The 13,840-nt window shown below is 40.7% G+C and overlaps 2 long non-coding RNA genes across 2 annotated transcripts; one reads left to right on the top strand and one right to left on the bottom strand.

Moving 5' to 3' along the window:
- Window positions 1-1,164: 1,164 nt before the first annotated feature.
- LOC121705324 lies at window positions 1,165-1,720 on the top strand. The gene is made up of 3 exons (XR_006030764.1): window positions 1,165-1,183; window positions 1,409-1,560; window positions 1,657-1,720. It is a non-coding gene; the product is annotated as an uncharacterized LOC121705324 (long non-coding RNA).
- A 6,177-nt stretch (window positions 1,721-7,897) lies between these two features.
- LOC121705321 lies at window positions 7,898-13,840 on the bottom strand. Its single transcript, XR_006030761.1, has 3 exons — window positions 13,744-13,840; window positions 10,679-10,755; window positions 7,898-8,534 (listed from the first exon to the last, which is right to left on the bottom strand). It is a non-coding gene; the product is annotated as an uncharacterized LOC121705321 (long non-coding RNA).

Raw genomic sequence — 13,840 nt, 5'->3', positions numbered from 1 at the left:
TCTCAGTCTCACGCATGTATAGGCAAAACTGTATCAGACCGGTGTAACGTTGGTAAATCTTCTATTGCACAGAATGATTTTTGTAGCACGTGCAACAAATGACAGTCGAAAGATACAATTACAGTGCTGCTATCAATTTGCTTGGTATAACCGCATTTATAGTTTTCTACAAATGCAATAAATAAAATTGGCCTCCATCACTCAACCAACGCTAACGGTAACATTACCTAGGTCCTTATTGATATTATAAGATTAACGTACCTGCAGTAAAAACCAAGCATGTCCGATAAACATCCTCAGATTTATTTCGGCTTCAAGAAGAAATGGAAATTACATTTCATGTGAACATCATCCTATCCTTATTAGACGTTCTCTGCGGTAAACTACACTCCTTGTATGAAGCGTCCATTGTTTTTCCAACCCACTTTTAACTTCCAACAAAATTACGTCTCACTGCAACGACGCGCCATCTAGTGGACAAACGACTACTTATCACCAATACTGGAAATGCAGCCATGATGATGATGATGAATATTTATTTTGGCTTTCTTTTAATCCTACTGAATTTGTAATTATGTATCGGCCGTTCTAATACCGATAGTATGTGGGCGCCTGTGTGTGTCCATGTGGAAATGTGTGCACCGCCATCTACAGGCCAATGAGTGTACAGTCACTAAATGTACACATAACCTAATTTTTTTTAGACTCCCCCATGGATGAAATTCCACGAAATTTGGCATACCCCCAGAGAATGCCAGGTCAATCATACACATAAAATTTGGTGCAGTTCTGAACATCTTAACTGAAGATAGGGGCGATTAAAGCAGAATAATAATTGCATTTTCATTTTTTACCGGGGGGGTGCAAATCACAAATGAGTGATTATGGGCCAGATTGATGTGGGCCCTTGAGACCAACATACCATAAAATATTCTTCATCCTCAGTGCCACAGTTCAGGTAGTTATTTAGGAAAAACTGCTTTTTTTGTGGTTCGGGGGGCCCAGCACAGGGGGGGGAGTGGCCCCCGGGGACGAAACGACATTTTTCCTTAAAAGTCTAGTGGGGCTACATACCCACCAAATTTCATGTGCCCCGGTGGTTCGGTGTCCCGGGTATCGTTGACCAAAAATTCAGGAAGTAGATGACGGGACAAGATGGCCTGCGCTCTTTGAAGTACATGAGGTAGGCTATATGATTCATATGAAATCATAGTCTTGAGACTTGTCTTTGACTAGGATAAGACCAGCAACTCCCAAAGTAGTCTAAAGATGTGAGCTGGTAGTTTTTTCTCAAGTCTTTCCAAAATCTGATGTGTGGAAGTCTTTAGAGATGGTGTTTTCAGGTTGTCTGTAGTAATCACTGTGATAACTAAGTGATTTCTCTGTCTGTGCTTATTCTTGTTTTCAGATCAACGTAGAATTTAAGCGGATCACAACCCTGCCCCTGCAGTCTAGGTTTCCTTCACAGCTAGATTTGCTGACAAACTCCTGAAGCTGTTCGAAAAGAGAGGAGGGCAGATAGGCAAGAATCTACGGAGCATTTCGTCACAAATGAGTCAAGTAAGAAAAACTTTTATGGGAAGGCAATTTTAGTGTTGTACTATATGTTTTAGAAAAATCCATGTTTTCATTCTCTTATCCTACTTGACAATGCAGGCTGGGAATGCATTCTTAAGGGGCTTTGTGTTTACCTCAGCGATGACCCAGCAAATCTCATGTGAGAGTTTGTGGTGAGTAAGAATTATTTAATTTTTCATGCTGAGCACTGAAATACAGTATGCCAGTATACAGTCATGGGTGAAAGTTTTTAAGCAAAATTCACACTTAGAGGTTTTTGATGCTTTTAATGAACAATGAGATGCTTTTATTAGTACGAAAGACACTTGTTGTGAAGGGGTGCTAATACTATTGACCGTGCAGTATTCATTTCCCACAGCATTTTGGTAGTATTTTGTGTTGAATTTGGGGTTTTAGTTGTGTTGAGCTAATGAAATTATCAATGATTGGTTATTTTATCAGAAAACCTCCAAAAGTGTGCGAGTTTTGCTTGGAAACTAACATTGCCAAAGGGCTGACAATACTTTAGTCCATGACTGTAGAAAAACAGAATAACCAGCCAGTGGGTCGGATATCAATATAAAGACAAAGTTCTCACACATGGTTCCTTATTATTGTGCACTCTGAAGGGAGAAGACGAATTCATGCCATCAAGGAGCCACTGAGGAAACCAGGATGGGGGTCTATGTTGTGAGGCATGATGCCACCAGCAAACCAGAGGACATGGGGATTGTCCTAGAAGGTCAGCAGATACAGCAGGACCTGGACAACGTAGCATTAGCTTCTGCCATGTTATTTGGCTTAGTGTATTATTTAAACCTTGACTACCCAAAAGAACTGAAGTACTTTTTTGAAGTGCTCCAGAAAGTTGTGATGGAGGCAGTGTTAATTTCGTTAACGAAAAATATGACAAAAAATGTTCGTTAACAACCTTTTTTCCTTGACTAAGACGAGATGTTGACGAGCTAAAAATAGATCTTTGATAATAATAATAAAAACTATGAGGAAATGTAGGTTTTGTTTTCGTTGACGAGACACGACTAAAATGTTAGTGGTGTGCTATTGGACATTCAAAATGCATGGTATTTACGTATTTACCCCCAATTGTACGTCTAGTCTTTCTGTCAAAATGCATCCCTGTCATTGGTTGAATTGGTTGAGGGATGTGCGCTGCTTGAACCCCAGACAGGTGCTGCTGATGTCCCAATTACAGAATGATAGGGGGTTAAAGGAACACGCCACCCAATGTCAGTAGTAATATATGTTCTTACCTTAACTTTCACGAGTTGAGTCATACCCCAGTAAACAAAATAAAGTCCTGGCGACATCCCCTAAAGGTCCCCTGGCGAACGTCACCTCCTCGACATTGTGTAGGGTTCCCTTTACGTCCCGCGGACCTCTGTTCGGGAGGTCTAAAAGACGTCCACGAGACTTTGAGAGGACGTCCTGTAATGGTCACCGCGACGTTATGCGCACAACGTTTATATTTCCGCGATGGTAAAAAAAAAAAAAAAAAAACGAAGCGCGATTTGGTAAGGTATTACATCCTGTAAATCTCAGCGTTGCTAGGAGAGAGGTAGACGGAACATGAACACGCATTAATGACTACACAATCAACTTTACTCACCTCATATTTTCACGCATGTATGAAATCACGTCCTCCGAATGCATTACACTAATGATGAGTAGACATGGACATTTATACCGGGCTAGGATGTGCTGCTTTCACATCTACGGTGTAATTTTCTTAATAAACTAATACGATGTTTTAATGGGCATATCCCGTAGCATATTGTTCAAAACATCATCAGAGTAGGCCTAGGCTAGTAGTACAGCGGTTAAGCCCTCAAATCAAGGGGAATTGTGCACTTTTTGAAAGAAACATGAAACTTCTACCATAGTTAGGTTATACCATGAGGTTTATTTTCAGATTGGGAGGGAAGTCAAATTTGACCTCTGAGGCCCGGGAGAGGTCAAATCCAAGATGGCCGCCAATAATATTCAAAAGTGCATCACGTTGGAACCAAACACAGTAGAAAAACACTTAAGGTGTCATTTCCCACTAACTTTTGGGTGCCCATTCTGTATCTGATAACTTTGAAACCACCAGAGTTCAAGAAAATGCATTTATGTAAAGGTCAAGGTAAACAAAACATCAAAATATTAATTTTTTATGTACCCTATGTACCCCAATTCATTTCTTTGTTGTCCCTGTATTATTCAGTTATTAGTTGTTATTTCATGAGATGTGTGGCTAATTTCATTCCTTCACAGCACAGAATTATCCACAGGTGACACCCCTAGACCATTTTCACAGACCACCTGCCATACCACCGCTGGTTAAAAAAACCCTGCTTTAGAGAGTTGTTGCTACAGGCCACAGTACGCACAATGTAGAGAGCGCTTCAATCGACATATTCTAACAGGTAAACATATTGACTATGAACAAACAATATTATTACATAATTACATAATATTATTCATGTTGCAAATTAATTTAACCATAGCCAAGAAGGAGTTTTCCTTGGTAGTTAGCTTTTGAGGTAAACATCATGGACATTGATCAAAATAATTATCCTAGCTACTGTAAACTAGAAGACAGTCTGGAACATTTATGTGAGCTGAGTTTAATGATTGAACAGAGTATATTGTAGATATGTAAGCTTGGTAATGTGAAATTTGTTATGGCTGAAATAGGTAATGTTAACAGAGTAGCCTATCAAGCCGGTCAACCGGGCTTGAACACATTTGTAGCTAGCATGTTAATATACTGTAAGGCTGTGTCTTTAATTACTACTAATTAATTACTTCTTACTGTTAAGACTATCAATTGGGAGATTGTTAGGGCAGGTTTTGTGGTGGACTGATGCTCAATGTTTGTACCATCAAATACCATGTTGCCAAGAGACATGGTGGCACAGCCCTCTGCTGGCAGTTTTCTTTGAATGACCCATCAAAAGAGAAAGATGAATTAAGGATCTCTTTGCACACTACTTGTGCTGCTCGCATTAAGTGCATGGCATCACTGTCAGTTTGACAGGCTATCACAAGAGCTGGTCCAATGTCCTTCTCAAAACTCAGGAGTATGTCTCTAACGCGTGAATGTGCCCTCAGATGTGGAAGCTCAGAAAGCAGTCGTTCTTTCAGTCTGGTGGTGTGAATCCGTTCACCTACAGTAAGGCAAAAAAAAAGGGCAGTTGTTGACCACAACACCGACACGGCATCGCCCAGTGGTTCCCAAATGGGGGCACGTGAAGGCACTCCAGGGGATAACCACCCGAAATCACTACACAGCACCTAACATAATGACAATTTTTGTTAGACTATTTTTAAAATTATTATTAGACTATCTTATATCGTAATATCCCACGTGAAAACGTGCGTGAATAGTTGGCCTTGGGAACCCAGCCCGAAACCAGCTTTTTTTTTTTTTTTTTTGCACCCCCACTTTCAAACTCGTTCCGGCGCCGCTGATTGCAGATAAAGAAAAATGTATCGTTTTCTCTAGGCTATGAATGCTCTTTGTAGCCAACTTTAAGATGAAATAAATAGATTCTGATGTTTCTATTCTATATCATTGTTTTATTAATAAACAGTAAGGCTGTGGTGAGGCAGAGAGCTTCTGCTCCTCGTTAGAAATCTCATCGGATATGTGCACTCTTTGCTGTTTCCACAAGGAGCTGCTGTAACATTGGGGACAGCTACAGTATGCCTATGCGTGACACTTTTAAACGCGAGCATGCGTCAAATAAATTACAATGACATTTAAACAAGTCATGAAGAAGCAGTATCCTTAATTCTTCTGCAATGTAGAGCTAGATCGTTTTGCTTTACAAATTAAATAGTCACTTCTGTTGCTAGACAACACTAAACAAATGCTACGTGGTCTGTTTTTAACATTTCTCTAGTTTTATTGCATCGTATTCAGCTCTAAAAGCCGGTTCAGTCCCAATTCGGCCGTCTGTGTGTTTCTGAAAATAAAACAGATAATAAGTACGTGACTACAATAAATAAACCACTGCCTATTTAGAGCATGTTACATGCATCACGTAATGACATTTATCTGAAGAAAAGCGCATAGGCTAAGCTAGAAGAACAGCGACTTTGCTAACGTTACACCAAGCATCACATCAGCTAACATGAATTTGATAAAATCCCTTCCCTAGTTTGTAACGTTAAACTCAAAATGTATGTGCTACATAATTCAGCATGTCTGCATGCAGACATGCTGAATTATGTAGCACATAGGCCTACATTTTGAGTTTAACGTTAACAACCATTTTCCCAGTTTATGAAGTTGTGCGTCTATGAGCAAATAGACGCACAACTTCATAAACTGTATGATATGTTGCCTTAGACTACGGTAGGCTAATGCAGCTACTGCTAGAGAGACAAACAGACTAGATAGATAGATATTTTAGTCATCCCCAGACGTGTAACGTGAAGTCGTGCATGGATGTGATGTCTCCGTCCTGCAGGCGGTAGCCAGAGCGCTCTAAACTCTGCTTCCATGTGTGAATAAACAACCCCCCCCCATGTCCCCGGTATAACGTTATTGTCGGGTCCTTAGAAGGTATTGAAATGACCAAATGCAAATGTCATCCGAGGGACCTGACGGTGACGTCCCCAGAAAGTCCTGCACCGGACGTCACGCAATAACCAAACGATAACTTGCTCCGGACATCAATAAGGTCACCGGAACGTCCGCTAGAGAACATGACGTTCGGGACCAATCGGGGACGTCTTGAATGTCGGCATAAGGTCCGGGGGATGTCCCGTGTTTGTACGTGCACTCAAACGCTCTGGTGCGCGGCTGGACTGTGTTAGCATGTTGCTATGCTAGCGGGCTTTGCCGTAACTAGCCGTAGAAGTAATCAAAAACATCCACGTTTTCCCGACCTATACAGTTGCACGAGTAGTTGATAGAAATGTCTACGGCCACACAACATGAAACGTGGCGATTTTCCAAGCGAATAAACAGGAGAACTACAATGTGTGGTGCAATAGCACTTGGGAGTACTTCGACCTAGCGTAGTAGTATTGTTAACACCTAATTGTAGATCTTATCCACCACAGAGTTTAGAATCCATGCTGGATCGACCCTCAGCCTCTCCCTCCCCTCTGAGCGAGAGAGAGGCACACACACTAGAGATGCGCTGATGGGCTATTATTTCAACCATAACTGCATAGCAAAACTTATCATCCATCAGCACCAAAGTTTTTTGACCAATTTTCAAAACCCACCCGCCCACCAACCGCTGGTTGTTTTAATGTAGGCTATATGGGTGATGCAGCGCTGCTGACGTGAGGCTAGAAAGCCCTTGCCTGTTCTAGAAAGACTGATCCAATGCAGCAAATATATTAAAAGGCTAAAGTCGTACATTGGCTATGTTGTAGAGATTCACTGAACAAAAATGCTGATGTGGTACATGAAAATGTTGCTAAAAATGTGGAGAATACAATGCAATCAAGCATTTTGGACGATATATTGTCACAAGCTGGCAGAATAGGCAACAGGCCGATGTGCGTTTTATTTGGAGACTGTTTTGCGAGACAGAGACTGAGTTTGCTGCTGATATTCTAGGGATAGGCTACAACATAGCCAATGTACGACTTGAGGCTGAGGGCAAAATTCAGTTGAATCAACGTTGAAATATGGTTTGGCAGAAATGTTGAAACAACGTTGAAGCCTAACATTGATCCGATGTTGAAAGTGTCCCCTCTACTTTGTGCTGAATCAACATTGGATTTTCAACCATACTGACATTGAATCAATGGTGTTTCAACCATCACCTAAATGGGAATCTGCATTTAATTTTCAGTTGATTTTATGTTGAAATAATGTTACTGAATTAATATTGGTTTCAACCATATTGACATTGAATCAATGGTGATTCAACCATCATCTAAATGGTAATCTACATGTAAATTTCAGTTGATTTTAGGTTGAAATAATGTTACCGAATCAATATGGTTCAACCATTATCTAAAAGCTACAAAAATGCTCAACAAAAATGTTAATATATGAATCACTGAACAAAATAACAGAAGAGGGTTTGTTTTTACATTCAGGTTTATTTAATTAATGTCTACACAAAACAAGTTCAACTTCATCATCATGTACTCATAAATAAGCATTTATCAGCATTGAAATTGTGCTGAAGTGTCCGATGGGTAGAGGGGGGTACTGGTAACCATACCTGAAAATTTGAAGAGTTTTGGAGTTACGGTTTAGGCGGCAGTATGACTTTTACAGAATTTTGGCCAAAAATGAACGGTACAGAAACAATACCGTACCGTACCATACAAAAAAAAAATACTATATAAAAATAGGATGGAGAGATGAGGAGGAAGAGGGTAAAACAAAATCCAAAAACTAAGTGCCATTATGTGGGGAATTCCAAGGACGGTTCAGCATCCTGATGACTTGCAGGTAAAAACTATCCCTGTATCTGCTGGTACGGGTCCTTATGCTCTTGTATCGTCTGCCAGAAGGCAGGAGGGAGAGAAGACAGTGGCTGGGATGACTGGGGTCAGAGACTATACGCTTGGCCTTTCTTCTGCAATGCTGGCTGTAGAGGTCCTGGATGGATGGTAACTCAGTCCTTGTAATGCGCTGTGCTGATCTGACAACTCTTTGTAGCGATTTTCGATCCTGGGCAGTGCTGTTACCATACCATGTTGTTATGCCACCAGTCAGAATGCTCTCTATTGTACAGCGGTAAAAGTTGGTCAATATTTTGTAGTCCATGCCAAATTTCCTCAGACCGCGCAGAAGGAAGAGCCGCTGTCTAGCTGTCTTTGTGACCACACCAATATGGTGTGTCCAGCTCAGATCCTCACTGAGGTTTATACCAAGGAATCTGAAGCTTTTGACTCTCTCCACAGCTGCACCCCCGATGTGAATGGGTGCAGAAACTTGATATTTAAATGATAAAAACAAAAGGCTGCAGCCAGGTCTCCATGTGAAGATGACACTGTGGGTGAGAAGCAGAGACAACACTCATCAGCACTCACGATGGAACTTTTTGCAGAGCAATCAGTACAACAAAACAAAACAACAATACCAGTATTTTCTTTATAGAATAGTGTTGTAGCCTAACTGTAGTGAGTAAGTAGTGAGTCCCAAGTCCCAAAGGGAAAATGCAACAATGAACATCTTTACTATCCTTTTTGCACTTATAATCTATGGTCAACAACCATAAGAAAGGATTAGAGAACATAATATTGGCCTAGCCTATTAATTATGTGTATGTGTTTAATTATTGACATGCTAAATTGACCTGATCCCAAACAGCTGTCTCAAAGTTATTGAGAAAATGTCATATATATTCTGTTAATGAAATGGTAACATTTTACAATAACAAATGATCATATTATGTCTGTTACAGAGTGTACATGTGTTAACTGGGAATGTCACTGTTTGCAGGTTTTCAATTGGCAATTTAACATGCATCCATTTCCTACTGTGCCTTCAATCATAATGATGACGATCAGCCCAGATCAGATCAATTGTTTTGGACAGCAGAAGACAGAGGCTACAGTGGATCCAGACATGCAGCGCACATAATTTAAGGCTACATTTCCACATACAACAACTGTCAACAATCAGGGACAACTGATTGACAGTCACACAGTAAAGACCTGCCCTTAGCCTGCGCCCCATCTCGATCGATACATCTACATGAAAGTTCTGAATATACAAGGATACAAGGAAGTTTATTGTCACATGCATATAGTTACTGGAAGTAAGAAATGCAGTGAAATTATGTCTGGTGTCAGCCTATCTGTGCATTTATGGGAGGGTGGGGGGGTAAAAAGTGCAGTAGAAGAGGGGTTTAGTAGATTAAGTGGCAAGGGCTGCATAAGAAAGGTGGGGGATGATTGGGATTGGGGGGGGGGGGGGGGGGGCACCAACAAGGAGCACCCAAGAGCAACAGGGGCAAGGAAAAACTCCCTTACCAAGGAAGAAACCTTGGGCAGATCATAACCCAACTGCCAGGGGTCTTGGTGTGTGTGTTGGGGGGGATGACAGGGGAGATGGGATAGTGTGCTGTGTATGTGGGGAGAGGGCAGTGTGCAATATGTGTGTTGGAGAAGCTTCCTCATGAGACAATGTGCTGTGTATTGGGGGGGGTGGGGGGGGTGCAGTGTACTGCAACTATGGTGAAGGGACTTACTATTGCAAGCAGAGTACTGTATGTATGATGTATGTGAGTGATGACAGTGAAGATGTGTGTGTGGGCGGGAGGGGAGTGGAGCAGTGACTGTGTGTGTGTGTGTATGATACAACAGATATTGCACAGATAATGACACACATTAAATAGATTGTGCCATTCACCATTTTGATGACATCTTGATTTGCTTTGTTTGTTCTCATCTCTTTTGGGAAAAAAAAGAGAGAGTGAATGGCATATGCTATAGGGTCATTCCACGTCAATTCAACCAGGGCCCGCGCACTTTGGTCTCAAGAAATTCTGAAACAATTACATGGGCAAAATGCACCATGGTTGTAAGGCAAGTGCGTGTAAAGTCTTATGTGGGCCTCACTGTGAAGTGCAATATCTGCTGTAGTTTGCCTGCTATATTCAGAACTTTCATGAAGCTGTATGGATGGAGAAGGTGTGGAACTTTTTCAATGTAAGTGTGACTGTCAATCAGTTGTCCCTAACAGTGACAGCTGTTTTCAGCCAACACATCTAATCTCTGTGTAAAACATAATATGATCATTTGTTTTGGGAAAATACACTATGTCACAATTCAATTTCATTAACAGAATGTTTACAAAATTCGAATAACTTTGAGACAGCTGTTCAGGATCAGGCAGGTTGTTGACCATGGGTTATAATATGCAGCTATATGTACAACAACAGACACATGGTACATTTTCCAACTTTGGGACTCAAGCAGTGACACAGCCTGTTATTAACTAATAGGCCTTCACATCAAAGAAAATAGACTTGGCCTCGACATTAAATTCATTAGCTAGATAATATTGCTATTGTTTATGCTATGTGACTGCTTATTTCATGCACACAGCCATTCAAAGCGAACAAGACATAGCCTACATTAGAAACAGAGAGGTCAAGTCCAAATTATGTTATCATGTTACTTATCTCACAAAAAATGCAGGTGCTGTAGCCAGTGTACAAATCTGTGTATTAACTGTAAAAAATGTGATTCAGCTCGTCTTGGATCCTGAAAAGGAGGAGAGAAAATCAATGTGCTGCAAATACCCCCTGTAAACAGCTGTTGCAATAAAAACAGTTTCTGTCAAGTAGGGAGAGTGACATTTTGAGGCCTTGATAAAGCACAAAGCGTTCTAGAAGGATGTTAGGCCATATTGGCAGCCAGCTGTGGATTTGAATAGAGCAGCCATAGACTGTATGAGAGCAGTACCATAACTCGGGTTTACAACTTTGTCAGTATCAAGAAAAATATCACTGGACCCACACTGTTTAGACCCATTAACACAGCGTACGAGGACCTGTCATTATTACCACCTTAATTTCTCAGAATAAAATTTCTTAAATCTGCAGTAATTTGATTTGCATAGAACATATTAAAACTATAATGTCTGGTTTGTCATGTTTAATTTCAAACATACCCCCCAACTCAAACTTCTCCAAAGTTGTTTTTGTGTGTGTGTGTGTGTGTGGGGCATTTAACATTATCACAATTAATAGAGTGTGATAGCCACCAGGAAGTTTGTAGTTTTCAGCATCCTCATGATATTATAGAAGAATATTGTGTAACAAAAAGCATTTTTTTCTTATTTATGCTATTTAGCCTATAAATTATTTGTTATCCTGCAATCAAAAGCCACAACAAATTGGTGTTGTCTTGCAATGAAATTAATTACTACTACATCTTAAATTCTATCACACAAAATGGAAGTTTTTGCATATAGCTGTTGCCCCAATACTGTTCCTCCAGAAGAAGACCTCCAGGAAAAGCAATGTATCATAAAAAACGAACTTGTTTTTTTCAGGGCAGGTGGACATAGGTCCACTTTGCACTGAAAAATAAGGTTTTTACCATCATAGTTATGCGAGACAATGCGTAAAATTCCCATAGATAATCATAATCATCTGATATTTCTGCGTCTGCTACGTCTCTCCTTTCACTATCATATGCCATTTTCCGAGAATGCTGCTGGCCGCGCTGCACTGGCTTTGGAATACACGCGTTGCTCGTTTGTTATGTTTGTGCAATGCATCGTGGATAACGTAGTGTGAAGTTGTGTTCACTGTTCAGGAGTAGCACGAGCAGCGAGTGACAACGAGTCAACGGCATGCTGTTGCAAAAGTGCGAGCAGACAGTGTCACTTGTAAGGAGAAGAAAAAAAATCCGTAACGTTTAATTGGACCTCAACAGCGGCGCTTTCTTCACATATGAGCGAGTTAACGTTAACGTCAGAGAATGTCTAATAAGGGGAGAACTGCCACTCTCGGAAAACTTCCGGTTTCTGAACTGGTTGCAGTTCCTCCTGTGGTTCCACATGAGGGCGCTCGTCCACGAGTGCAGAATGCATGGAGGTCTATGGAGCTGTACCCCTCAAAATCCACTTTTCTCGGGATATCATTTTTCTTTTTTCAAGTAATTTGAATATTGTATTCGAAAGGGGAGGCAAAGAAAATACACTTGGTGGAGTATTATATTTTTTAAAGTCACTTAATTGTTCTAAAAAGCCTTTCAAACGTGTCAATGATATCACTCATTAGCACAATGCTAGCGTGTTATGGGCAACAACGACCCAAACTGTAAGAAATCAAAAGGACATAAGTACTCGTTCATTCAACTTTTGACCTATAACCCATGTTGAAGTTATACAAACTATAATCAAATCTGAGATTTGTCAACGACAATCAGGTGAAAGAGACAAATTTAGCCGTCTAGCTCCATTGACTCCCATTCATTCTGCACTCATGGCGATCGCCCCCAGTGGAAATCTGGTGGAACTGCAACCAAAATTCGGTACAATGGGACTTAATAGAGTGTCACAGTGACTTCCGTTTTACTTCCGCTACAAGGGACCTATCTTTCAAAAAAATATGAACGGGAGTTAATGGAGAGATAACAATTATTTTTTGGTCCAGTTTGAATTGTGCCACGAATTTCACATATGATGTGTGGGAATTTAAAAGATAATTTTTCACGTCAAGAAAGTACTGTTGTTCGATAGACTTCAAAAGTTATGTTGGTTTTGTGCGAATCCGCTCAGTGGACTACATCTCTCGTCTTGAACGATGTACGTCACCAACGTAATTAACGATAAGATTAGCTGATATATGCTAGTTAACGGTTGCATCTTGCTGCCTGCAATATCACTTAACAGTATCTAATGTACAGTCTATGGACGAATACAACTTACCTGATGTGTTTAATCCTCTGACTCATGGTATTTTCATCGGCAAGGAAAGCCCAATTAAGACCTGTTGCTGGTATGCTTGTACAATCTAGTGTGGCTGTGAATGAGCTAACGTCACTAGCGCGACTGATGGGTTTGTAGTCGTGGGAATTACGATCTTTCACAATGTTGTAATTCAGTAGTTACGAAACAAACTGCAAATGTCTTTACATGAAAATTTGTCTTTAAAATTGACAAACATCATATGGGTAATTCAAGGCACAAGTCAACCGGGACCAGAAAATAATTTCTTTTTCGCCATAGACTGGCGTTCAAAATTTTTTGAAAGATAGGTCCCATGGAGGCAAATGGAAGTGGCGTCACTGGGACACTCTTTACGGAGTGGCCAGGCTCTCCGTAGACGGGCTCTGGTTAACGTGTTCAATGAACACCAACTGTTAATTGTAGCTAGCGTTAGCTGCTAACTAGCTCTGACTTTAACCACACAAACTAGCATGGCCTTCTTTCTTCGATGAGTGGTAATGTGTAATGCTCCCCACACACAAAACTTTGAAAAAGTTTGGAGGCATCTGTTTGAAATTAAACAGGGCGCGATGACTGGACCAGACATTAGCAGCTAGCTGCTAGCTCTATTTCTAAAGTTAATGTTAGACCCCCCCTCACCTAGCAGCGAATGCAAAGCAAATTACAGGAATTATGTAGATATGGTCCTACTATATGTCACACAGATAGGCCTACCATTTTACAGCAGCCGTTTAGCAACCATGTGTACAATCAACAGCAGGTATATTTTTTATAATTCAGTTAAAACTTACCACAAGCGAAGAAGAAAGCTGGGCAGGTTGGAAGTGAAGCAGTCAAAATGGCGCACCGGCTGAGTCTGACTGAAAGTTCTGTAACGGCTTTTTGGAC

Source organism: Alosa sapidissima, chromosome 3 (assembly GCF_018492685.1).
Source record: "Alosa sapidissima isolate fAloSap1 chromosome 3, fAloSap1.pri, whole genome shotgun sequence".
NCBI classification, from domain to species: domain Eukaryota; kingdom Metazoa; phylum Chordata; class Actinopteri; order Clupeiformes; family Clupeidae; genus Alosa; species Alosa sapidissima.
Note: the sequence above shows the minus strand (reverse complement) of the source record. Positions and strands in the feature narration are given on the sequence as shown.